This window comes from Marmota flaviventris, chromosome 7, assembly GCF_047511675.1.
Source record: "Marmota flaviventris isolate mMarFla1 chromosome 7, mMarFla1.hap1, whole genome shotgun sequence".
NCBI lineage: Eukaryota > Metazoa > Chordata > Mammalia > Rodentia > Sciuridae > Marmota > Marmota flaviventris.
In genome coordinates, this window is record NC_092504.1 from 85,692,770 (window position 1) to 85,719,982 (window position 27,213).

General features: G+C 36.8%; 1 protein-coding gene across 4 annotated transcripts in view; it reads right to left on the minus strand.

The window, feature by feature from the left end:
- Alpk1 (alpha kinase 1) overlaps window positions 1–17,965 on the minus strand; it is a 128,278-nt gene extending 110,313 nt beyond the window's left edge. For 3 of the 4 annotated variants that reach the window (XM_027935384.3, XM_071614467.1, XM_027935383.2), the window contains exons 1-3: window positions 17,811–17,965; window positions 12,392–12,492; window positions 2,831–2,893 (exon numbers count right to left, since the gene is read on the minus strand). The gene's annotated coding sequence lies outside the window, so the exon portion shown is untranslated. The remainder of the gene's footprint in view (window positions 1–2,830; window positions 2,894–12,391; window positions 12,493–17,810) is intronic. The other variant, XM_027935382.3, reaches the window with a different exon arrangement.
- Window positions 17,966–27,213: the final 9,248 nt, after the last annotated feature.

The window sequence follows — 27,213 nt, forward strand, 5'->3', positions numbered from 1 at the left end:
TACTGCAGAAACTGAATGCAAGTTTTTTCTTAATGGACAATGAATGAATGAATGAATGAATGTTCTTCTCTACAATTTTTATCTAATGAAATCCTGTTTTCAGGTCTTAGGTTATAATGCTGCTTCTCTGTTATGGTTTAGATACCAGGTATCCTCCAAAAGCTCATATGTTAGACAAAGAAAGAATTTTCAGAGGTGAAATGATTGGGTGATGAGAGCCTCGAACTATGAGTGGATTAATCCACAGTTATTGATCAACTGGGTGGTAACTGCAAGGTGGGGCTGGAGGAGACAGGTCACTGGGGCCATGCCTTTGGGTTTATATTTTGACCCTGGTGAACGGAACACTCTCTGTTTGCTGTTGCCATATTCTGAGTGGCTTTTCTTTGCCACCAAATCCAAACTCCTGAACTTCTGCCATAATGTTCTGCCTCACAGTGGGCCCAGAACTATAGAGTTGGCCATTTATGGACTGAGAACTCTGAAATCAAGAGCCCCATATAAATTTTTCCTCCTTTAATTGTTCCCTCCAGGTTTTTGGTCACAGTGACAAAAAAGCTAACTAAAACATTCTCAAAAGCTTTTTTTTAACTCAAATAAGGCAGAATAATTGCTATTAGAGTATTTTGTTCACAATACAGAGAGCTATTTATGCTTCTGCCCTGTGTATGAGATCATAAGTGCCTAAAACAAACTGGAGGAGTGAAAACAGCATGAGCTTTGGAGTCAGACAACCCTGAACTTATATTCTTTCCACTCACTATCTGTGTCACCTCTAATGACTTGGTCAGCTTTTTGGAAGTGAACTTTAATTTCCTCATCCCTATTGTGGCTAATACCACTTCCCAATAGGACTTATGCAAAGACTAAATAAGAAAGTAAAAGTTCATGACACAGACTTTTGTTACATTTTGGTATTCATTCACTTTCCCAGCAGGTGATGACCCTATATAATTTATGTATAGATTCCCAGAGCTTCAAAAATCTTTAGATTCAGTTAATATTCATTGAGTAAATAAACACATTCTAGAGTTACAATTAGTTAAAAGTAATATAAGTATAAACTTTAACGAAGTCTTTTAAAGTAGTACCACTGTTTGTTATTCCTTCCTACTTATAAATATTATAGTCTCATATTCTGAGATGCCTTGAATCATATTCTTCTCATGTTTGTAATTATAGCATTTAAAGTATTTAGAAATCATGTGATTTGAGGCAAAATATTTGCAAAGCTTTCATTATACTTCCATTTGTACATTTCTCTTTACATAGTCGATTGTAAAGTATGTTTATGAAGTATTTGAATAAAAAGGAATAATGTTTATTTTTTTATTTTTTTTTAAATTTTTTATTGTTGGCTGTTCAAAACATTACATAGTTCTTGATATATCATATTTCACAATTTGATTCAAGTGGGTTATGAGCTCCCATTTTTACCCCCTATACAGATTGCAGAATCACATCAGTTACACATCCATTGATTTACATATTGCCATACTAGTGTCTGTTGTATTCTGCTGCCTTTCCTATCCTCTACTATCCCCCCTCCCCTTCCCTCTTCTCTTTTTAACGGTTTAAATATACAATAATGTTAAGTAAGAAAAGCAGAATATAAAATTGTTCATATATTGTAATAGCAACTATGTAAAAAATTATGAAAAACTACTGACATTTTTTCCAGAGCTAGAAAAATCCATCATAGGATTCATATGCAATCTCAAGGGACTCTGCATATCTAAAACAATTTTTAAAAAGAAGAAGGAAATTGGAGGACTTACACTTCCTGATTTCAAAACTTACCACAAAGATATAGTAATAAAACATATATATTCATATATATTCAAATTATTTTTAACAAGATTTCCAAAACCATTCAATAGGAACAGTTTTTCATCATGTGGCATTGGCAAAACTGGATATCCACATGAAAAAGAATGGAGTTGGACCCTTACCTCAAAACATATAAAATAAAATAACTTAAATGGATCAATGGCTCAAATGTAAGAGCTAAAACTTTAAAACTCATTGATGCTGCATGTGGCAATGATTTCATGGATACAACAATAAAAGAAAAGAAATAGTCCACATCAAAACTAAAGCCCTCTTGCATCAAAGAATACTATCAACAGAGTGAAAAGAAAAAAACCTGTAGAATGGGGAAGAATTGCAAATCATATATCTGATAAGAAGTTAATACCCAGAATACATGAAGAACATCCACTATTCAACAACACAATAACCACTCAGTTTAAAAAAGACTTGAATAGACATTTCTCCAAAGAAGATAGAAAAATAGTTAATAAGAACATGAAAGATCCTCCATGTCATTAATCACTGCAGAATTGCAAATCAAAACCACCATGAGATACCACCTCACATCCATCATGAACAGAAAATAACAAGTGTGGAAGAGAATATGGAGAAATTGGAACCCTTGTATGTTCTTGGAAAGAAAATAAAATGGTGCAGCTGCTATGGAAAACAGTGTGAAATTTCCCTTAAAAAATAAAAACAGAAGTATCATTGCATCCATCAATTTTATTTCTGAGTATATACCCCAAGGAAATGAAAGCAGGGTCTCAAAGAGATATTTGTATAACCATGTCCACAACAGTATTGGTTGTAATAGCCTAAAGGTGGAAGTAACTCATGCTTCCATTGATGGATGAACAGACAAATGAAATTGGTACAGACATACAATAGAATATTATTCAGTCTCAAAAAGAAGTAAATTCTGATACTTGCTACATAACATAGATTAATATAGACAACATTGTGCTGAGTGAAAGAAATTAGTCACAAAAGGAAAATACTCTATGATTCTACTTACATGAGAGATCCAAAGTAATCAAATTCATAGGCACAGAAAGTAGAATGGTGATTCCCGGAGGCCCTGGGAAGAAAGAAATAGGAAGTTATTGTTTAATGATTACAGAGTTTCAATTTTGCAAGTTATAAATGGTTCTGTGGATAGATGACAGTGATAGTAGCACAATAATTTGAATGTACTTTACACCATCAAATTGTACACTTAAATATGGTTAAGATGGTATATTTGATGTTATGTTTATCTTACTATAATTTTAAAATATCACTCAAGAAGAACCAGAAAAAAATACAATGAAATGTTAACCATCTTTTCCTCTAAAAGGTATTTAAAATATTTCCCTGTCTTTTCATATTTCTCATAATGACTATGTATTACTATATAATTAGAAAAAAAACTCAGTTCAAAATTCTTATATGAAAACTTACCAAAATTTGTGGCCATTAGATTTCAATTCATTACTTATTTAGAAGTTCCTGGTCAAGATAAAGCCATTAAACACAGAAGACTTTTTATAAAAAGAGAATGAATAGGACAATATTTCTCATAATTGGGTCAAATAGGAGTGAAGTTGCAATTGGTATCATCACTATCCATTATTTCAGATATATAAGGAGGAGGAATGTCACATCAAAGGCTTTTTGGTCTCCCCCGCCACCCCCTTAAGTAGGAAGCAGTTCCAAAACTCTCCTTCAACTTTTGAAGCAGTTCAATTCTGTAGGAGAGAAATCTCACCACCAGAAATCTAAACCATCAGTGGTGATAATATCTGATCATTTTGTTATGCAGAGAATGAAGAGACTTGACTCTGCATGTTCTGAGACTCACTGACTTAAAAAAAATCGATTTATTACTCTTGGGCTCACCAGATATAGGGAATCATTTATGATATTTATACAAAAAAAAATTATTTATTTTCACTGAATTTACTTGATCACATTACTTTCACAATGATTACATTTATAGCCTCTCTGCAGCCCTTGCAAGAGGCAGCTTAGTCTCCTCCAGCCCCTGGGTGAGCAGTCTCCTGGTCTTCATGGCCACTCTGGACCTTGCTTTCACCTTCTTGTTTAATCCACACTCCCCTCTCCCCACTTTTGAAACTCATATCACCAGATTATGTTACCCTCTGCCCCTCATGGTTGCTGTCAAGGGCCAACTCTCAGGGCATTATTTAGCTTCTGTGTCACTGCTAAAACTCTCACTCGCATCCCACCCTGTTCTTGGAGATTCAATAACCATGCAGTGATCCAAAACATTGTTTTTATAAATGCTTTCTTCCAAGATGCATCTTTCACCCCATGCCACTCACTCCCTTGATCATACACGCTGAGCTGTGACTACAAACAATGTTCACTCCTCCATATTCTCAAATTCCCCCCTTTAGTCTTCGAAAGCCTGGATTTCATTTGTGGTACTTGTTTAGCAAAATCACTAGTCTCGTTAAATCTAGATTTGGCACAGATAAAAATATTGGGCCAGGGGAAGGCCGGGGGCGGGGGGGGGGCGGGCAGGTGGAAATAACCATATTTCCCAGACTTCACTTTCAATTCCTGAACTTGAACCTCCACCATTCATGTGCTATTAGTGCTCCCAGGCAATCACAGGGCACTTCCGTTCACCTCCCACTCATGTGAAGTATTTGCATTTTCTCTCCCTTCCTCCTGTACTCCCATCCTCAGCAGTCAGAAGAGGACTTCCACACATTCTCACTCACCATTCTCAATCTAACAGCAGCTGCACCCCATACTGTGCCTTGTCATCTGATACCAGAGCTGAACTGCACAAGTCATCTAAAACCAAGCACTCCATTCTTGCAGTAATTCCACCTCTTGTCTACTTGAGAATATTGCGTCAGCCTTTCTCCCTCCTCTTTCAAATCTCTTCCTTCATTAAGTTTTTTGCTCTCCCTTGGCTCAATCCTATTTATAAACATGACAGTCTTTCTTCTATCTCAGAAGAAATTCTCTTGAATTCACTGTCATCAGCAGTGATTGCCCTTTCTTAGCAATATTTCTGAGAAAATTGTTTCTACTCAAACTTTGAACTGTGTCTTCTCATTTCCTCTTAACAAGCTTAAGAGTTTTGCCCCATGACTCCACTGAGGTTGCCCTTACCAAAGATGGACAAACCCAGCAGACAGCACTCATGGGGAGGACCTACCAACAGCACCTAGCCCTCCCTTCTCTCTTTTATCCCAGGACACAATACTCTATTGGTTTTCCTATCACAGATCACCCCTTCTTACCCTTTTTGGCTGTTCTTCTCTTCTAGAACTCCTTACTGTTAGAATATGCAAAAGTTCTGTCTCAAGTTCTCTTTCCTTCTTCCTCTACACTCACTCCTTTCATTCAATTAATGGTTTTAAATACCACATATTCATTGACCATTATCGTTCCCCAAACTCTTTTGAATTTCAGAGACATATTTTCAACTCTAGCTTGGTATCTGCACTTTGATCACCAAATAAACATTACATTCCCAACACACCCCGATTAAAATCCTGATTGGTCTCAATTACTGACTCCACCTTCCCTGCACAGTGCAATAAAAGGTCAGCCCTTGGATGAGCTGTGAATTTGCTGAGAAGGAGCAGATGGGACAACCTGAAGGGATGCACCTTGTGGAAGGAACTTGGCCTGGGCTGGTTCATGCACTCAGCTTTTACTTCCTGCACCTGCATTTGCAGACCAGAAAGTCATTTCCTCTGTCAGCTGTGATTTAGGGGAAATGGCTCTGTTGAGACACTGTGGAATTTCTGCTGTCTGTCTGTGGCACAATAACTAATGCTTGTTTTTTTAAGTGCAATTTCCTTTTACATATACTCTGGCTACTGGCTTGCAAGAAAGAGAAAGGCATTGCCAGACAACCAAATGCTTCCAGGCTCCTGAAAAGGGTTAAAAAGAAGCATTTCAAACATGAAAGGGCTAGTGAGGCTTAGGCAAGAGGATTGCAAGTTCAAAGCTAGCTTCAGCAACTTAGCAAGGTCCTAAGCAATTTAGTGAAACCCTGTCTCAAAATAAAAAATAAAAAGGAATGGAATAAATCAACAAATATATGAAAAAATGTTCAACATGTCTATCAATTAGAGAAATGAAAATCAAAACTACTCCAAGATTTCATTTCACTCCAGTCAGAATGGCAGCTATCAAGAATACAAACAACAATAAGTATTGGTGAGGCTGTGGGGAAAAGGGCACACTAATATATTGCTGGTGGGACTGCAAATTGGTATAACCACTATGGAAAGCAGTATGGTGATTCCTTGGAAAACTTGGAATGGAACCACCATTTGACCCAGCTATCCCACTCCTCAGTTTATACTTAAAGGACTGAAAAACAGCATACAGGTACACAGGGACACAGCCACATCAATGTTTATAGCAGCACAATTCACAATAGCTAAATTGTGCCCTTCAATAGATAAATGGAAAAAGAAACTGTGGCATATACCCACAATGGAATATTACTCAGCATTAAAAGAGAATAAAATCTTGGCATTTGTAGGTCAATGGACAGAGTTGGAGAATATCATGTGAAGTAAAGTAAGCAATCCCAAAAAACCAAAGGCTGAATGTGGATGCTGATCCATAATGGGGGTGTGGGGGGGAGCATGGGAGGAATGGAGGAACTTTAGATAGGGCAAAGCAGAGGGAGGAGAAGGGAGAGGGAATGGGGGTAGGAAAGATGGTGGAATGAGATGAACATCATTACCCTACTACATGTATGAAGACATGAATGATATGAATCTACTTTGTGTACAATCAGAGACATGAAAAATTATGTGTACTATGAATTGAAATGTACTCTGCTGTTATGTATAACAAATTAGAATAATTAAATACATTAAAAAAATAAAAAGGATGGGGATATGTCTCAGTGGTTAAGTGTCCCTGGGTTAAATTCCTGGCACCAAAAAAAAAAAAAAGTCATAAAGATTCTTTGTGTGATATATACACACACACATACACACACATGCATATTTTTAAAACATTGTATTATTATATTATAAAAATATTATTATAGAAAACTTGCAGACAAAAATTAGATAAAAAAAGAGAGTAAGAACTCTTTACGGTCCACTAAGAAATAAATATCACAAAATTTTTATGCCTTTGGGCTGGGGATGTGGCTCAAGCAGTAGCGCGCTCGCCTGGCTTGCGTGCGGCCCGGGTTCGGTCCTCAGCACCACATACAAACAAAGATATTGTGTCCGCCAAATACTAAAAAATAAATATTAAAATTCTCTCTCTCTCTCTCCCTCTCTCTAAAAAAATTTATGTCTTTGTTTTTCTTCATAATGAAGTTTTATAAAGTGAAAGCTTTTAAAGTTTAATGAAATAATCTTTGTCTGATAATAATTGAGCAGTCTGGTTTTTGCCTTTAAGTTGAGATGCCTAGGTGTATCCAGAAATGATTTAGCAAGACTGGTGGCATTGTGATCATTTTGGTGGTGCATCCTCTATCACTCATGTTCTATGGTTAACTCAAAGATGACTTCTGCATGTACTAACTTCTGTTTTTCTTTCAATCTTGTTTTAGAACTGGACATCTCTGTACTGTGCCTGTCTCCCACCTTCCCTTACACAAATGACTGACTCCCACAGTAAACCATCATCAGTGAGTGCTAGCCTTTATCAAAGTCAGGAAACAATCCCTCATATCTAGGTAGAGTGCAGCAACATGTGATTGATGGCAGGATGGAGGAGAGTAGATAAGGCCAGGATGAGGTCTGGAGCTAGCTGCTCAAGTCAGTAAGGCACTTTGCAGGGCAGACAATCTGCAGGTACTAGGGAAATTCTGTTCTGGTTAGCAGGTCATCTCAAAGGAGATGCCAACAGGCAATTGCATAGTTCTGATAAGTGGCTGGTATTAGAGATGGAGGAGGTGGAGCATACCAATAGCCTAACAGAGCAAGGAGGGAGAAATAATAATCACTTTCCTTTATTGAGTAAACGCTAATAATAGTACCTGACTCATAGAACAGTAGTGAACATTAAGCAAGATGAAGCATGTACGACTTGTAGCAGAAAGGCTGACCCATAGAACCTGCTCAACTAATGTTTATTAATGAATAATAAATGCTGTTTACTATTACAGTAGTCCCCCTTATCCACAGTTCTAACTTTATACAACATCAGTTACCTATAGTCAACTGTGGTTCAAAAATATTAAATGGAAAATTCCAGAAGTTCAGAGACTCAAATTGCATGCTGTTCTGTGTAGTGTAATAAAATCTCATCTATCCTATTCTGTCCTGCCTAGGATATTGAATCATCCCTTTGTCCAGCATATCCATGCTGTATATACTACCCACTTGCTAGTCACTTAGTAGACATCTAGGTTATCAGATCAACCCTCAGGACATCAGTGCTAGTGTTCAAATAACCCTTATGTAGTAGCCCAACACTATACCTCAATGCCTATATCATTCATCTCACTTTATCTCACCACACAGGCATTATACAATCTCATATCATCATTAGAAGAAGAGTGAATACAATAAAGTAAGATATTTTGAGAGAGATCATATTTACATAATTTTTATAAAAGTATATTGTAAGCTGGGTATCATGATGCACACCTGTACTTCCAGCTACTCTGGAGGCCGAGGCAGGAAGATTGCAAGTTCAAGGCCATCCTGAACAACTTAATGAGAACTTGGCTCAAATTAAAACAAAAAGGCCTGGGGCTGTAGCTCAGTGGTAGAGCATGTGCCTATCATGCACAAAGCCCTGGACTCAATCCCCAGTACCACACACACAAAAGTATATTTTTAAAATTGTTTTATTTATTGTCAGCTATTGTTAGTTCTTACTGTGACTAACTTATAAATTAAGCTTTGTCATAGGTATGTATATATAGGAAAAAGCATACAATACATAGAGTTTTGTATTGGTTACAATTTCAGGTATCCATTGAAGGTATTTTAATGTATTTCCTATGGATAAGGGGGGACTGTAATATTAGCTGTTATTATTCAGCACAGGTGAACAGATGGAGTATCATTGGAGAGGCAGGCACTTCCTTGACTTGTTACCTTAGATAGATGCTGCCTGCTCAGGAATTCTCTCTGCTTTGTGACTAATCACTTCCTATTGGATCCCAACTTCTTGCTCCCAGGTTCTTTCTACTCATGGCATAGTTGGTGACCTGGATTCTAACCCTGACTCTGTCACATCAGCTCTATGAATTTGTGCAAGTTACCTTTCCCTGCTAGACTTCCATGCAGCTCTTTAAGTGCTGGGTTGATGAATTTATGAGTTTTTGTTTTTACTTAATCCTTAGGGGAAATGTCTTCCTTTGTGAGCTAGAGAGCTTCAGCTAAGTCTCATTTAAAAAAAATAAATAAACTGGGCAGAACAATAGAGATTGATGAAATTTTATTTAAGAAATCCATATTGGCCATCTACAATGTTTCATGAATTAGGGATTCTGAGATAAAAGTTATAACCTGGTCCTCAAAGAGAATTAAGTGTGTACAAGGACAAAGAAGAAATTATCACAAATCACTTCATTATATTCTGGGGTAAAGGAAAGCTATCATTCCCAAGAAATGCCAACCGAACAGGATGAAGTGGCCATCCACTCTGGTAGAGAGCAGTAATGTAAATGAAGTTTTCCCCAAAGAATTCATCAGTTGGGTCTTAAAAAAAAAAAAAAAGTAGGTCACATAAGAAAGAGATGGTCTTCCAAGCATTTGGTGATAAAGAGTGTGACATGTCTGAGAACAAGCACCCTGGTGTTCAGGTTCTTCTGGAGTATTGGAGAGAGGTAAATGGTATGGCTGGAGAAAATGCAGCTGGCAGATCGTGAAGCCTATTAAAATAAGTGCAGAAGAAATGAGAAGCATCTGAATAAGATGATGTGATATAAACTGCTGAACACAGCCCTAACCCAGACTAGGGGCTGAGATCAGAGGCTGAGGACCTGAACCTCGTGAGAACTGACATGTATGAGTAGAGTCAAAAGATATCTAGAGAATTGAATCAATGTGACTTCAAAATCCATTAGGTATTATTAAGTTAAGAAATGAGAGATCCAGGGTGATCCCCATGTGTTCAGCCTGAGCATCTGGGTGGAATTTAGCCCAATGGTTTTATGAGGTAATCATACAGAAATAGAGAAAAGTGGTGGGGGAAAAAAAAAAGAAAGAATAAGAAATAAAAGTGGTGGAAAGCAGATTCGGAATGTATGAAGTGGGCTGAGAAAGAAAATAAAAAAGGAAGGCCAGCCTTTTTACAATTAAAAAGAAAAAGAAAAAAGGGGGGATCTGGATGAAAAGTTAAAGAATTGTTCCTATCGGAGTTCGAAAGAGTCTCAGCTTCCTTCTCAGCAGTTAGGTGGGGTTGACTAGAGTATGATGCTTGCTTCACCCTCAGGGTCAAGTTGCTAGAGTGGGAGAGCTAATCCCTTAGGTAAAACTCCTGGAGGTGGGGTTTAAGCTTAGGTGGGCTCCAGGCTCTTTGCTGAATGCCAATTGAACTAGAGATAAAATCAGCACAACTCCAGGACCCAGCAACTGCCCGTGCATGCTGGAAAATTGCACACCAGGTTCCACTCATGTGGTGGTGGAGTCAATTCTTAGTCCACCATGTCACCTGTCTCAGGCTCAGTCTCTAAAAACAGTTTCTCCCACCCCCTTTCAAATTCCCAGCCAGGTGTGTCACTCCCAGCCAGTCCTGCAAGCAGCTGGATTGGAGGGGGAGGGGAGATCTGGGGGGCTTTCCAAAACCAGTTTCCCCTGTTTAAACCTCTTTCCATGTTTGATTATATCCTGATTGCTTAGGTGCATTCTATGCCATGCAGTGTGGGTTTGCCAGGCCTATATTTTGGGGCAATCTTGGGTTTTGCAGGACTCAGCTCCCTCAGCTGCCAGCCCCTCACTGTAGCTGCAAAATGCTTCCTTCTAATGTCCTCTGCATGCAGTCGGGATAGTTGGGCTTCTTTCCTGCATAAAGATTTTATGCAGTGTGCCTTTCAGTTTAGTCAGGCAATGTCTTTGATCTCTAGACTCTCCATATCCAAACACACCTCAGGACTCCTAAAAATGTGGGTTCCTTTAATTCTACTATCCTTCCACTTTGCTCATGGAGGGACCACTCTGGCAGGTGCCTCCATCTGCAACAGCAGCTGTGGGACTTCTTTTATTCTTTCTTTCTTTTTTTAAATTTTTAAATAGACCTTTTTATTGTTTTTGTGTTCTAATTAGTTATACATGACAGCCGAATGTATTTTGATTCATTGTACACAAATGGAGCACAACTTTTCATTTCTCTGGTTGTACAGGACGTACACACCACTCGTGCAATCATACATGTACCTAGGGTAATGAAGTGAGTCTCATTCCGCCATCTTTCTTACCCCCATGCTCCTTCTTCCCCTCCCTCCCCTTTGCTCAATACAAATTTCTCCATTTTTCCCATTCCACCCGTCCATTACGAATCAGCCTCCACTTACCAACAACACATTTAGTCTTTGGTTTTTTGGGATTAATTTAGCATGATATTCTCCACTCTGTCCATTGACCTGCAAATGCCATGATTTTATTCTCTTTTAATGCTGAATAATATTCCATTGTGTATATGTACCACAGTTTGTTTGTTTTTTTATCCATTCATCTATTGAAGGGCCTTTAGGTTGGTTATACAATTTAGCTACTGCAAATTGGGCTGATATAAACATTGATATGGCTGTGTCACTGTAGTATGAAGATTTTAAGTCCTTTGGGTATAGACGAGAAGTGGGATAGCTGGGTCAATTGGTGGTTCCATTCCAAGTATTCTAAGGAATCTCCATACAGCTTTCCAGAGTGTTTGCACCAATCTCCAGTGCCACCAGCAATGTACAAGTGTACCTTTTCTCCAAAATCTTCACCAACACTTATTATTTATTTTTAAATATGACCATTTTATTATGTTTTTGTTCTAATTAGTTATACATGACAGCTGAATGCATTTTGATTAATTGTACACAAATGGAGCACAACTTTTCATTTCTCTGGTTGTATACAATGTATACACCATTTATGCAATCATACATGTACCTACGGTAATGCTTATGTTCTTGATAACTGCCATTCTGACTGGAAGGAGATGAAATCTTAAGAGTATTTTTTGATTTGCATTTCTCTAAGTACTAGAGATGTTGAACATTTTTCATATATTTGTTGATCAATTGTATACCTTCTTCTGAAAAGTGTCTGTTTGGTTCCTTAGCCCATTTAGTGATTGGGTTATTTGGGTTTTTTTTTTGGGGGGGTGTTAAATTTTTTGAATTCTTTCTGCATCCTGGAAATTAAAGCTTTACCAGATGTGCATGTGTTAAGGATTTTCTCCCAATCTGTAGGTTCTCTCTTCACATTATTGATTGTTTCCTATGCTGAGAAGAAGCTTTTTAGTTTGAATCTATTCCATTTATTGATTCTTGATTTTATTTCTTGTGCTTTTGGAAATTTCTTATTTTATTATATCCAATTTCCTGAGTCCCGAATCTGTTTTGAATGTTCAGTATTAAATTCCAGTAAAGTACCCCCCATACACACTCTTTTTTTTTTTCACCTACCTTGCTCAGAAGTGCATATCTGCTTGCTTGATTTCATGCCATGGAATAGCCAGGAAAGCCACCTTCTCTTTCCACCATCTTGAAAATCCACGGTGTATCTCCTTACAATGGATTTTTATATTTTAATTATATATATATAATATATATATATTTATATATATATATAATATATATTATATATATTTTATATATATATAAATATATATATATTATATATATTTTAGTTTTACTTATATATATTTAGTTTTACTTAATGCATTCTACTAGCTTTTTCAAAAGAGTAATATATATAAAATTCTGATGATTTTTTTCCACAGAAACAGAAAAAGCAGTCATAATATTCATTTGGAAAAATAAGCTCAGAATAGCCAAAGTAATCCTCAGCAAGAAAAGTAAAGCAGGAAACATCAAGATACCAGAACTTAAATTATACTACAGAGCTATAGTAACAAAAACTGCATGGTATTGGTACCAAAACAGACGTGAAGATCAATGTTTACAGACATAAACCCACATCAATACAGTTATCTCATGTAGCCAGTTGAAATTAGACCCCTATTTCTCACCCTGAACAAAACTCTATTCTAAGTGGATCAAGGTCCTAGGCTTTAGATCAGGGACCCTGTGCCTAGTAGAAGAAAAAATAGGACCAAATGTTCATCTGTTGGCTTAGGAACTTAATTCCTCAACAGGATTCCTACTGTGTAAGAATGAAAATAAAGATCCAATAAATGTAATGGTATCAAACTAAAAAGCTGCTTCACAGCAAAGGAAACAATCAAGAATGCAAAGAGAGAACCTGCAGAATGGAAGAAAATCTTTGCCCTCCACAACTCAGAGTATTAATCTCCAGGATATAAAAAGAATTTAAAAATTAAAAAACTTAACACAAAAAAACCAAATAACCCAATAAAAACTGGGCTAAGGAACTAAACAAAAACTTCACAGAGAGGAAGTATGATCAATCAACAAATACGTTTAAAAAATGTTCAACATCTCTAGCAATTAGAGAAATTCAAATTAAGACTACACTGAGATTTCATCTCACTCTAGTCAGAATGGCAACTGTCAATAATACAAGTAACAATAAATATTGGTGAGGATGTGGGGGGGAAAGGCACACTTATACATTGGTAGGACTGCAAATCGGTACAACTATTATTGGAAAGGGGTCTGGAGATTCCTCAGAAAACTTAGAACCACCATTTGACCCAGTTATCCCACTCCTTGGCATAAACCTAAAGAACTTAAAATCAGCATACTATACTGACATGGCCACATCAATGTTTATAGCAGCTAAAATCACAATAGCTAAGCTATGGAACCAACCTAAGTGCCCTTCAACAGATGAATGGATAAAGAAACTGTGGTATATATACACAAAAGAATATTATTAAGTCATAAAGAAGAATGAAATTTACCAGTAAATGGATGGAACTGGAGACTATCATGCTAGGTGAAATAACCCAATTCCAAAAATCCAAATATGTGGATACTAACACACAATAATGGGAGAGGGGAGAATAGAAGTTCATTAGATTAGATAAAGGGGAATGTAGGGGAGGGAAAAGGATGGGAATAGGAATGACAGTAGAATGAATCAGACATAACTTTTCTATATGAATACATGACCAGTGTAACTCCACATTACGTGCAATCACAAGAATGGGAAGTTGTACTCCATGTATGTATAATATGTCCAAATACATTCTACTGTCATGTATAACTAAAAAGAACAAATAAAAAATTTTTTAAAAAAATTATATATGCCCAATAACCTTACATAGAAGATGAAATGCATTAAGCATTTTTTAAAAATCCAATGAAAGTTTTTTTAAGAGAGAGAGAGAGAAAGAGAGAATTTTAAAATATTTATTATTTTTTAGTTTTCAGTGGACACAACATCTTTATTTTATTTTATTTTTTATGTGGTGCTGAGGGTCGAACCCAGTGCCCTGCGCATGCCAGGCGAGCACATTACCACTTGAGCCACATCCCCAGCCCCAAAAGTTTTTTTAATCATAGTATATTCAGAGAAATAGAGACAGGAAGAAAAACAATTATCTGTCACTACAACAACCATATAAATTTCTGAATTTTTATCTGTGCCACTTTATGCATGTATTTAAAAGTTTTAATTATAATAGTTGATATTTAATCAATTTTTCACTCAACATTTCCTGTGCTGATACTACTATCCTTCATTCCAGCATGGTTTACAGGTAGACTATAATTTGTTTAAACTTTCCCCTTTGTTAGAATGCTTGAATTTCTTGGTTATTATAAATACCTTTGTGATGAATACCTGTGTGAATTTTTTCCCTACTTAGAAGTATTTCCTTCCAAGAATGGATTCCCAGAAATAGAATTACTGGACACGACCATTTTCTCAATGACCTTTGTCATAAGATACATCAATGGTGCTTGACCCAGATGATGTTGGAGTTCCCCATCCCTCAATGTAGAGGTCTTTGTGTGTCTTAATCAGACCAACAGAAGGGAGCCATAGCTCTCATTCTGGGACAATTCACCATTTTTGTGATTCTATTTCAAAAAATATTGGCCACCTTCTGCATTCCATCAGTTTTATAATAATTCAAAATGAAATGTGTAGCATTTCTTTTTTTAAATTTTTTTTAGTTGTAGATGGACACAATATTTTCATTTTTATGTAGTGCTGAGTATCAAACCCAGTGCCTCACATGTGAGAGACAAGCACTCCACCACTGAGCTACAACCCCAGCCACTTTGTAGTACTTCTTTATTCATCAAATATATTCTACATCTGTAACTAGGAAATTTGACAGGTGATATTATCAACTGGTTGATGTAACCCAAGACCAGTGAAATTCAGAGACACTGCACTGGTTTAGAAAATATCCACGTCTCAAATGCATTAGGGCAACATAGCTACATTTGGGTGTCACTGTTTTTGCTGTATCTGCATGTTACTTGTAGTATTATTTGTTTCTTAAATCAATAGTAAATCATCTCAGTTTTTTTTTATTTAGTGTCTTCCAATAATATCTATAAATCAGAGTTTTTATGAAGTAATTATAATTTTTGCTCACATCAAACTAAATGTGTAATTCAAATTTTTAATGGTTAAAAAAGTCACCTATAGTTAGTAGTAGGTATGTCATACTTTAGAGAAACTGTATTTGTATCTATCTGCTATTTAGGCTATAATCATCTCTTTCTGTTTTTCAGACACAGAATGATAGCACCAGCTAATAGTCTTGTTTTTAAGTTTGTTTATCCTTAAGACACTATAAATAAAGCAAATAGCAACATCCAAGATGTCACAGTTAATATCAAGAAACAAAGACTCCCCTGATTAGAGAGGTGTCAATGACAATAACAAGCATAGGGACTGTGTTTGTACCAGAAATGTGAATGCAAGTTCCTGTAAATTATTCAGCCTCTAGGTGCTTAAAATTTCAAGAAGAAAAACTCTTTACAAAGAACAGCTTATGCCCCCAAACATCATTCTATTGAAAAATTAAGGGACAGAAAAGGCAGGATATGTGTGTGTTCAGGGGAAAGGGATCTGTAAAATTCTTTAGAATGGTAGGAGTCATGGAATTCAGAAATATCTTGACACACACACACATGTATTCTTAAGGAAAATTCCAGGTTTGAAACCCCAAACTAGATCCTATAGGAGAAGTACCATTCCAGATTAACAGATCAGCCATGCTCACCACTCAGTATTATCATATGTAAGATTTTATAACATCTGTCATTTGATTTACATGAGTTTTTGAAAAAATAATTTTAAATACATTTTTTAAATGTAAATTAATTATTGGCTTCCTTCTTGTGCAGGTAGGGATGCTGTAACATTTTGGTGTCTTATGGGGGGAAGAACTTTAGATCCATCTCAGATTCATATGATCTTTAAAGTGGGGAGGAAGTTATTTTTAGAATAATTTTAAGTATTTTGCTCCTTTCCAGGCTGGAGGTTGACAGAGTTGGGAAGGAGATGAGAGAAGTTAATTGTTGGTTCAGCAGACATAATGACTTGACTTGGCATTTGTTCATTTCTGGAGTGTCCCCCAGGAGGTAATTTTGCTGACATCCACCCCCATGAGAAAGTATATACACCTTACAGACATGAAATCCGTGGCACACCACCCGGACTTGGAGGCCTCTGGGATCTGTGGCACAGTTACACTTGCTCTCTCCATCATGTTTGGGGAGATGGTGTATATGTATATATGTATATGTATATGTATATGCTTGGACAGTGACAGCGAATACATAAGAGAAATTTAAAGTGTTCTTAAAGATGATATATCACCCAACCCAAAGTCGATATGTAAAAATGTTAGAGACGCTAAGTAAAAATACAAAACAAAAACCGAGAGGGAGATAAAAGCAAATATTAGAAATAGAGATGCCATTAGGTTGTGTCATAAAGTCCTCTGTTTTCTGGTCCTGCTTCTGCCATAAGCCTTCTGAAAATCTCAAATAATATTAAAGGTTTTAATTTGTGGCTTTCCAAAGTAAGCTAGAGTCCTCCATTCAAATTCTAAATTTTTTTTAGAGGGGTGAGTATCTTGGATTGAACTCAGGGGCACTTGACCACTGAGTCACATCCCTACCCACTTTTATTGTATTTTATTTAGAAACAGGGTTTCACTGAGCTGCTTAGCACCTCGCTCTTGCTGAGGCTGGCTTTGAATTCATGATCCTCCTGCCTCAGCCTCCTGATTACAGGGGCCACCAGACCTGGCAAATGATAAAATTCTTCAATGAAAGGATTCTTCTAACTAGACACAGGAAGGAATTTAGATTTTCATTCTCACTACGTAATGCTTGCCCACATCCAGAATTCCTGCCAGTTCTTCCCATGTGTCAAGAGTAACTTTTATCTACATGCTTCTTAGCAAAGTTATTGATTCCATCAAAAAAGAAGTTGTTTCTAAGGTTACTTCTTATGTAGTTAAGCAAAAGTACCAAGGTTGGTTTTTAAACTAAGTAATCTCAACAATTCTTTAAAGCTTTAATCAAACATCTTGATTCAGTGACAAATAAGGTCAGATGTTCATTAGCAGGTCTAACAAGCTCTGTGAGGTAAGCACCTTATTATTAAGCCTTATTTAAAAAAAAAAAAAACTTACTCATTTTCTCCTCTTCACAATACTGAAGTTTATCACTGTAGGTAAGTAGCCCTTCCCCACCTCCCCTCACCCCTCCTCCATCCCATCCCTCCATTCACCCACTTCTGAGGAATTTTCAGAAGTGTAGATGTTCTTAGAGTACCAAAGTCATTTAAATGTAAACAAGATATGTTAATGAATAGGGTCAGCAAGTATACAGTAATTTACAATTTGAGGAAGTACTTCCGTACACATAATGCCATCCTTTATAAACAACATCTACTGCAATTACTCATTTGAAGGCTGATACTCACTTTTATCTCAAAGAAGAGGAAAAACACTTTAAGATCCAGCAAATCTGACTCTGGAAAGAATTAATTCCAGTACAACGTCTCCGAAATATACTGTTTCTCATAAACAGCCTTGGTTTCAGGAAGTTGGAATCTGAAAGAAAACAAATGCTGTCACTGTCTCAGAACACGGTTGTGTAATTCAACACCCGGCAGTTTTGTCACAAGACACACCCCTTTAGGAATTACTCTGTTGAAAGGTATGCTGGGAGTTGTATTACTACAGAAAGTTCCTTCTCTTAATCAAAGAGCAAAAAGCTCCTTATTTGGACTAAATCAGAATGGAGAGTCCTTTGAGCTACAAGAAAATAGAAGATCAGTAAGAAACAATGAATGTGACATTGTTTAAATTTATTATTAAAGGACAAAATCTTATTAAGACTGCATTTCTGTGCTGCATCTCAGAATCAGACTGCAGAAGTGAGCTTGATGTCACAGAGACACACGCATTACCTGGTTTATTTACACCAAAAATGAAGTTAGAATTTTTCTGATAGAAAATCTGGTGAGGCTGACTGGTTTGATAGTGAGGATGGTTTAACTGGGTTATATGGTGGGCACTGTCCTTCCATGAAACAATCTAAAGTCCAAGTTTTGACCAAAAAACAAAAACAAATCAAAAATACAAGAGAAAATTTTAAATTATTTATCAAAATACATTTTATTGGGGGCTGGGGTTGGGGCTCAGCGGTAGAGCCTCATCTAGCATGGGCGAGCACAGGGTTTGATCCTCAGCACCACATAATAATAAATAGATAAAGGTATCATGTCCAACAACTTAAAAAATATTTTAAAAAGTGCATTTTATTGGAAAAGTTTTTGAAGGCAATGATATTTAAACTTTCTTAATCCTTTCTGAGTCTTCTGGGTTGAAGAAGTTTATGTGAATGGAAGAGGAATAGATTTCTTTAATGGTAATTTGAAACATTTTGGTAAAGCCTTTGGTGTACTTCCCAGAATCTGAGAGAGTGAAGGACTTTAATAACTAGGTAAGAAAACCTCAGGCAAGTTGCATGGTTTCCAGCTCTGCCTCCCCAAAAAACAGAATGAAAGAACTGAGTAGTTAGAAGATAGATCACTTTACAAAACTGTTTGTGAGAGAGGACTACATAATTCTTAATAAATGCCCATGGAAAAAGTTCACATAACTAAAAAGCATTGTATAACAAAACTCTTTCTATTTCTAAACAGAGTTTCATTTTTGTGAAATACTGTTTTATTCTAACTGTAAATAAAATTCATCCATGAACTAATTTTTAAAATCCCCATACATCTCACTGAAAAATGCATTTTAAATAAAACTTTTTTTCTGTTTAATACTAATCAAACTATATAATTTTGTCTTTCTGAATGAATAATTATTCTGAATGAGTATTATTGGTATAACTTATCTTAAAAAACTTAATACTTATTGTCTAATGTCAAAAGAAGCAAAAATAGTTTCAACATACACATATTTTCATTATATTAAAAATGCATTCAAGCCAGGCACGGTGGCTCATGGCTGTAATTCCAGCGGCTCAGGAGGCTGAGGCAAGAGGATCTCTCGTTCAAAGCCACCTCCAGCAAAAGTGAGGTGCTAAGCAACTCAGTGAGACCCTGTCTCTAAATAAAATACAAAATAGGGCTGGGGATGTGACTCAGTGGTCAAGTGTCCCTTAGTTCAATCTCTAGTACCAAAAAGAAAAAAAAAATGCAATCCAAACTTTGAGGCATATAAACTATTTTATATTAGGAGAAAATTTTATGGAGAAAGTGAAATGAAAACAGAATTTTAAGGAGATAAAGGAATAATGTAAAATTTCCTATTGTTGAAGAACTTGCACATGTGTTTTTAAATGGATGATAGGGAGCTTCAAATCACTGGGATATATCATTTTCATTGAGCACATTTAGAATATGTTAAAGTTTTGTTTCTTAAAGGTCTTCTACAACTATTTAAAGTTATGATAAACAATGCATATCAACTTAAAAACATGTGAGGGACTAATTGGTTTTGCAGAATTGTTTGTGAGGTAAGTGAGTAAAAATGTTAGAAAATGAGTGTTTAGGGAGAAGGACTGGGTATTTGAGAGCCTAGAAGAGAGCATTGGACACTTGGAAAAGAAGAAAGGGTATGGATGGAAGAGGAGGGACCTAATGAGTCATTTATCTTCCAGATACTTAGAGAACAGTCAAGTTGGTCTTTGATAAGATTTCCTGGTAGAGTCCCCAGAATCGCAGAAACACACATATAATATCTCATTTGTGATCACCATATTCAGTTTGGGGAAGTTTGCAAAGATAGTGGTTCCTTGGGTGAAAATTTAATAGCACAAGCTTCAGCCATGGCAGAAGCTTGACATGTGCACCTATGAAGGAAGTGCATTGGGACACACTGAGAAGGACTGATTGCAGCATCATGTTCATTTTGATTTTCTGAGTTTTATAATTTTGAATATAAATAACAAGTTTAAAGTATCTGCTTTGTGCCAAGTGTTCTTTTGGTGCCATGGATTCCGACCAGACTGAGCACATAATCAATATCCTTAAAGCCATCACAATGATAGATAGATCAGTGGAAATTAGCTTGAAAAATAGGCAGCAATTAGCTCATAATGTAAGAGCTATCTGTTTCATTTTAAGAAGTGTGTAAATTTGTGTCCAAAACACTGGGGACTCACAAGAAATTATAGGTATATGGTAACTAAATCGTTTAACTTTTTTTTAGAAGGTAACCTTGAGGGCTGGGGATGAAGTTTTGCAAAAAAAAAATAAATAAATAAATAAAAGGAGGAGAAGGAGAAAAGAGAGAGAATGCTTGTTGTAGTGGGAAAATTGAATTATGAGGCAAGGTTTATATCAGTAGGTGGTAGATTGGAAGGCAAGATAGTTAAGGAAAAGAGTTACAAGATTACTGTAATGTTCTAGACAAGTGATGACTGGGCTTAGTTAAAAACAATAATAGTGGAAATAAAAAGAATGGGAAGGAAATATTTAGGAGAAAGAATAACAGACCTAGGTAAGACACATAGGAATTTGGATAAATGACTTAGAGTTAGTAAAAAAAAAAAAAACTAACTAGTTAGAGATTAATGAGTGAGAATAGACAGGATGAAAAGAGATCATTGAGAAAGAAACTCAGTAATATTAGGAGTTATACAGAAAAAAAGAGGAGTCCTCAGAGAGGCTGGGGAGATATTCCCTAGAATGATGTAGAAAAAACATGTGGATTTCCAGTTTTCCCAGCACCATTTTTTTGAAGAGGCTATCTTTTCTCCAATGTATGTTTTTGGCACTTTTGTCTAATATGAGATAATTGAAGTTATGTGGGCTACACTCTGTGTCCTCTATTCTCTACCATTGGTCTACAGGTCTATTTTGGTCCAATACCATGCTGTTTTTATTACTTTTGCTCTGTAGTATAGTTTTAGGTCTGGAATAGTAATGCCACCAGCTTCACTCTTCTTGCGAAGGATTGCTTTGGCTATTCTGGGTCTCTTATTTTTTCCAGATGAATTTCATGCTCGCTTTTTCTATTTCTATAAAGAATTCCATTGGGATTTTGATTGGGGTTTCATTAAATCTGTATAGTGCTTTTGGTAGTATGGTCATTTTGACAATATTAATTCTGCCTATCCAAGATCAAGGTAGTTCTTTCCATCTTCTAAGGTCTTCTTTAATATCTTTCTTTAGCATGTTATAGTTTTCATTGTGGAGGTCTTTCACCTCTTTTGTTAAATTTGTATCTTATTTTTTTTTTTGAGGCTATTGTAAATGGGGTGGTTTTCCTAGTTTCACTTTCAGCAGAATTGACTGATGTACAAAAATGCCTTTGATTTATGGTGCTGATTTTATATCCAGCTATTCTCACCATGCACAAAACTCAACTCAAAGTGGATTAAGGACTTAGGAATTAAACCTAATGGAAGAAAAAGTAGGACCAAATCTCTATCATGTTGGATTAGGCACCAACTTTCTTAATAAAACTCTTGTATTGCAAGAATTAAAACCAAGAATCAATAAATGGGATGGATTCAAACTAAAAACCTTCTTCTCAGCAAAAGAAACAATCAGTGAGGTGAATAGAGAACCTACAGAATGGGAGCAAATCTTTACCACAAGCACATCAGATAGAGCACTAATCTCTAGGGTATATAAAGAACTCAAAAAGCTAAACTCCAAAAACAAACAAACAAACAAACAAACAACAACAAATAACCCAATCAATAAATGGGCCAAGGAACTGGACACTTCTCAGAAGAGGATCTATAATCAATCAACAAACATATGAAAGAATGTTCAACATCTCTAGCAATCAGAGAAATGCAAATCAAAACTACTCTAAGATTTCATCTCACTCCAGTCAGAATGGCAGCTATTAAGAATACAAACAACAATAAGTGTTGGCGAGAGTGTGGGGGAAAAGGCACACTCACATGTTGCTGGTAGGACTGCAAATTGGTGCAGCCAATATGGAAAGCAGTATGGAGATTCCTTGGAAAACTGGGAATGGAACCACCATTTGACCCACTATCCCACTCCTTGGACACAGCCATATCAATGTTGATAGCAGCACAATTCACAATAGCTAAATTTTAGAACCAACCTAGATGTCCTTCAGTAGATGAATGGATAGAGAAACTTTGGTATACATACACAATGGAACATTACTCAGCATTAAAAGAGAATGAAATCATGGCATTTGCAGGTAAATAGTTGAAGTTGGAGAATATAATGCTAAGTGAATAAAGCCAATCCCCCCAAACCAAAGGCCGAATGTTTTCTTTGATATGAGGATGCTGACTCATAATGGCGATGGGTGGGGGGAGCGTGGGAGGAATGGAGGAATTTTAGATGGGGCAAAGGGGTGGGAGGGGAAAGGAAGGGGGTGGGAAAGAATAGTGAAGCTGGATGAAAACAGAAATGTGTAATGTGTCCATGGGTTTGGGAAGAAGGTCAGGATGACTTTAACAGGAGCAAATCAGTGGAGGGGCAGAAGAGAACAATGATGGAATACTGTACAATCTGGGGAAGTGCGGTAGGAGGGAATTCCGGAGGAGGGACTTCCTTTTGGGGCCGGGAAAACGGTTGGCATATTTCCTAGGAGCCTACGGGGCATTGGCGGCAGTTTCAAAAATAAAGTTTGTTCCTGCTAGAGTGGCTCGTGATTTTGTGCCCAGCCAGACTGCGGCAACTATGAATCAGCCTCCTTATATCAGAGAAAACATTCGGCATTTGGTTTTTTGGGATTGGCTAACTTCAATTAGCATTATCTTCTCCAACTCCATCCATTTACCTGCATATGCCATGATTTTCTTTTCTTTTCTTTTTTTTTTTTTTTGCTGAGTAAGTAAATACTTAAATATAATATTTAAGGTGAAGTTTCTTTTTTGTACTAAAAATTTCTTCTGATGACAAGGAGTACTTTTTGAGGAAATTTAGAATCAACAAGGAAAATTGCTACTTGGTTTAGGAGACATATGACAAGCAAAATAGTGTACCTCCCAAATCTTCTTTCCTTACTTACATGGCCTCTGGTACTGATAGTGGGTGACTGGGAGCCCCAGGGCCATTGGCGAACTTCATAATAGACTGGGACCCCGTAACAAAAGCAACTCTTGTTAGTTTTCTGTTTGTTGTTTAAAACATGGTGCCATGGATTCCGACCAGTTTAAAACAGCATCCATTAAATTATCTGCAAACTATTTATAAATGCAAACGCATTTTAAATGTCTACAAATGGTACCATAAGTAGAGCAAGGAACTTTTTAAAGTTTTTAAGAATTTAGAGGAATAATAAAGTTTCTATGATATACAAAACAAACAAACAAACAAAAACCACAGTGCCCAACAGGCACCAAGTGCACACCTGTAATCCCAGCAGCTCAGGAGGCTGAGACAGGAGGATCTCAAGTTCAAAACCAGCCTCAGCAAAATCAAGGTGCTAAGCAAGTCAGTGAGACCCTGTCGCTAAATAAACTACAAAATAGGGCTGAGGATGTGACTCAGTGGCCAAGTGCCCCTAGTACATCCCATTCTTATTTCAAGATTTCTGTCAGAAATCTGGCACATTACTGCTGAGAACACTCAGTTCTCATCTGAGGCTCCAGGTCCCTTTCAGGCCCATTTGGGTTGTTGACAGAATTGCAGTTGTAGAGCTGAGGTCCCTATTTTCTCATTAGTTGTTGGCTGGACCGCTCTCCACTCTTAGATGGCACCCAAAATTCCCTGCCATGTGGCCTTTGCAAGGAGTTCTGGTGAAACATTTGCCTGCTTCCAGGCCAGGAGCACGTGCCTCTGACTTCATTGAAAGATCTGTCCTCTTAAGAACTCACCAGCTTGTCGAGAACGTGTGGAAACTAGAGAGAAAAAAAATGAACAAAAAATGGCAGCTGGGGAAACTAATGAAGATAGATGGGAGACCAGTAGAGTAGGAGGACCTGAGAAGTGCGGAGGGAAGGGAAATGGAAGTAGTGGGGAATGAAATGGACCAAATTATGTTATGTGCATATAGGAGGCTGGCTGTTTGTTGTGGATCCAATATAAAATTTGCAGTTTAGTAGGAATATGTAACATCCAAGCCCACTATTACATGTCATAATGCACCAATTAAAAAAGAAAACTCACCTTCTTAGGTCCAGCCCAACTGGATCTTCTTTCTTTGGAAACCAAGACAACTGATTAGGACCCATCACAGTGGTGGCATGCCATCACATCTATAGGTTCTGTTGTACTCAGAGGAGGAGCTGATACAGACTTGTTCACCAGTGGGCAGGAGTCTGGGGGCCATCTTAGAACTCTGTCTTCCACAGCAACTGTCCCACACTGCCCATAGGGAGAACTGAGGGCCCTACACAGGCTGACTCTTTTACCTCCTTATACCCTCCACAGACCCTGTCTCTAGGGCATCCAGTTTTCTCCTTATCACTAACTACTCTCTGGAGACCCTGAATTTTATCAGTCTTCCATCATATGAAAAATACTGAGGCTCTGAAGCACTGGGATTTCTCTCTTGAAAGATTCTCTTACTTGTCTCTTTTTATCAAGTTTGAGTATGTGTGTGTGTGTGCGTGTGTGTATAAGTAAGTAAATGTAATATGTGCAAAATATTATAAAATCCAAACAGCCTGAAAAAGCACACAATGAGAAATCTCTCTCCCACTCTCACCTTCTACCCCTCTCTCCACCATGCTCTTCTCAGATTAATCAATATTATCAGTTCCATGGATCTCTGCGGATAGTTCATGCATTCAAATACATCTTTCTACAAATGGTAGCATTTTTGTTCTGTACTTGTTTTTTCTTTAGTAGTGCATCCTGAAGTTCTTTCCACATAAATCTAAATTGTCCGTTTTAATTCCAGCAACTTTACTGCAGGAAAAGAAAAAGAAGTCCAAACTAAGACTTCTGGGTTTCCATGCAAACAATTTGGGTTTCTTCCTGTCACTCATTTTGGGATTAATGGAAGAAGAGCTAGGTGAGGTTATCTCAGACAATGCCAAATGTTTTTGTAGACTAGCATAGCAGCCCTGAGTGGAGTTACACATAATCTGAAGGTCTGAGTTGGACAAGGGAGTCAGGTGAGGGTTTATCTTCATTGCAAAGAGCATCCTGAATAGAGAGCAGGTATCCCATAACCCAGTTACCAGCAAGAAACATAGACAAGCAACTCTGTCTTACTTTTTCTATAGGATGTCATTGTATTACCATAAATCAGCTTCCTTTATTTCTAATTATAATGAAAAAAGTGGACTTAATTGTGGATTTTGAGAAAGTATCTAAAAACTATTCTGAAGATTCTCTCCATGGAAAAATATTTTTGTAGTCTGAAACAACCAAGTATCAATTAGATATTATGTGGAATCCATATCATAGGGATGAGGGTGACGGTGGTGGGGAAAGTTAATTTATGGAATACGACAATTGAATAGAAGAACTGAGGGGAAAAATACTTTTAGTATCAATACAACATGGTAATTTCAAAATGTTCAAAGCTGGATAGAAATATGTTAGATTGTGGGCATTTTATATTATTTTCAAATTAAATGATTAGCTACTGATAGTTCAAACAGTAAGTCTCTCATTTTTGTACCAAGAACATTTATATCCATTGTTTTCTTCTGTTTTGATTTGCTGAACAATCCAAGTCCAACTTTGGGGGTATCCATTTTCCTAAAGAGTTCCTTTTAAAATCTTCCTGAAAGTACTTAGTGTACTTCCTATGACCCCATCACCCCTGGGAGGGTTTGACTTTTTTTTAATTTTAATTTTTTTTTTTTGAGAGAGAGAGAGAGAGAGAATTTTTTAATATTTATTTTTTACTTTTCGGTGGACACAACATCTTTATTTTATTTTATGTGGTGCTGAGGATCGAACCCAGTGCCCCTCGCATGCCAGGCGAGCGCGTTACTGCTTGAGCCACATCCCCAGCCCTCTGCTGAAGTCTTCATGAAAGTCACAAAAAAGTGGTTTAACCTCTAATTTACAAGGTGTTAGCAGCCCATAAATGCAAGAGAAAGTTTTATTCTTTGAAGCCACTTTAGGACCGAAGGACAAGTTTGTTAAAATGACACGACCACATTGAAACTAAAAGAATCAATTTTCTGTTCCTTTTCAAAAAAGGAAACTACAAATAAGAAGGCCTCAAAAGTGCAGTCCAGCAGGCATTTTCTCATCAGCAGATTTGTAATGGCAGCACCTGGTGAGAGCTTTACATTTCTCCAGTCTAATGTGACTGCTGGAGGACTTTCACATTTTAGTCATTTGCTTAGTAAACTTTCATTGCATAAAGTCCCACTGTGTTCCTTTCACAGTGAAGACATTTTCATGATCAAAGAATGATGCTTAGGTTTTTCCGTTAAAAATGATCTTTACTGTTTATTTAAATTTGACTCTGAATAAAAATAAACAAGTAAAATCTATTAAATCTGTAAAATGAGCTCTTCATTTAAAAATAACTGTTTTAATGGCTTTACACAAACAGAAATAGCAATGAAAACAAATGACTTAATTTAGATATGAATGATTTAAAATTGCTTCTTTTGTAAATACTCCCAAGGAACTTCAGAAAATTCAATAAATTGAAATTATGGAAATAGGTACATTTCTCTGTGGCTCTGACCCTGTTCAAGCTTTTAGAAGTTTTTTTGGACCTTTTCTCAGTTTTCAAGAAGTCCGGAAAACCAAGATGGAATGACCATACCCACTATTTGAAAGGAGATAAGCATCACATTGAACTCTGCCAAGTGTCCCTTCAAGTCTTCAAAGAACACAAAGAATAGAAGCCTCTCCAGTGCACACTTTGACATTTTTTCAATTCCCTCAATCTTCAGGTTGAAGATCCATTATTTTTAACCAGTTGCCAGAGGGAAATGACTGTTAATGA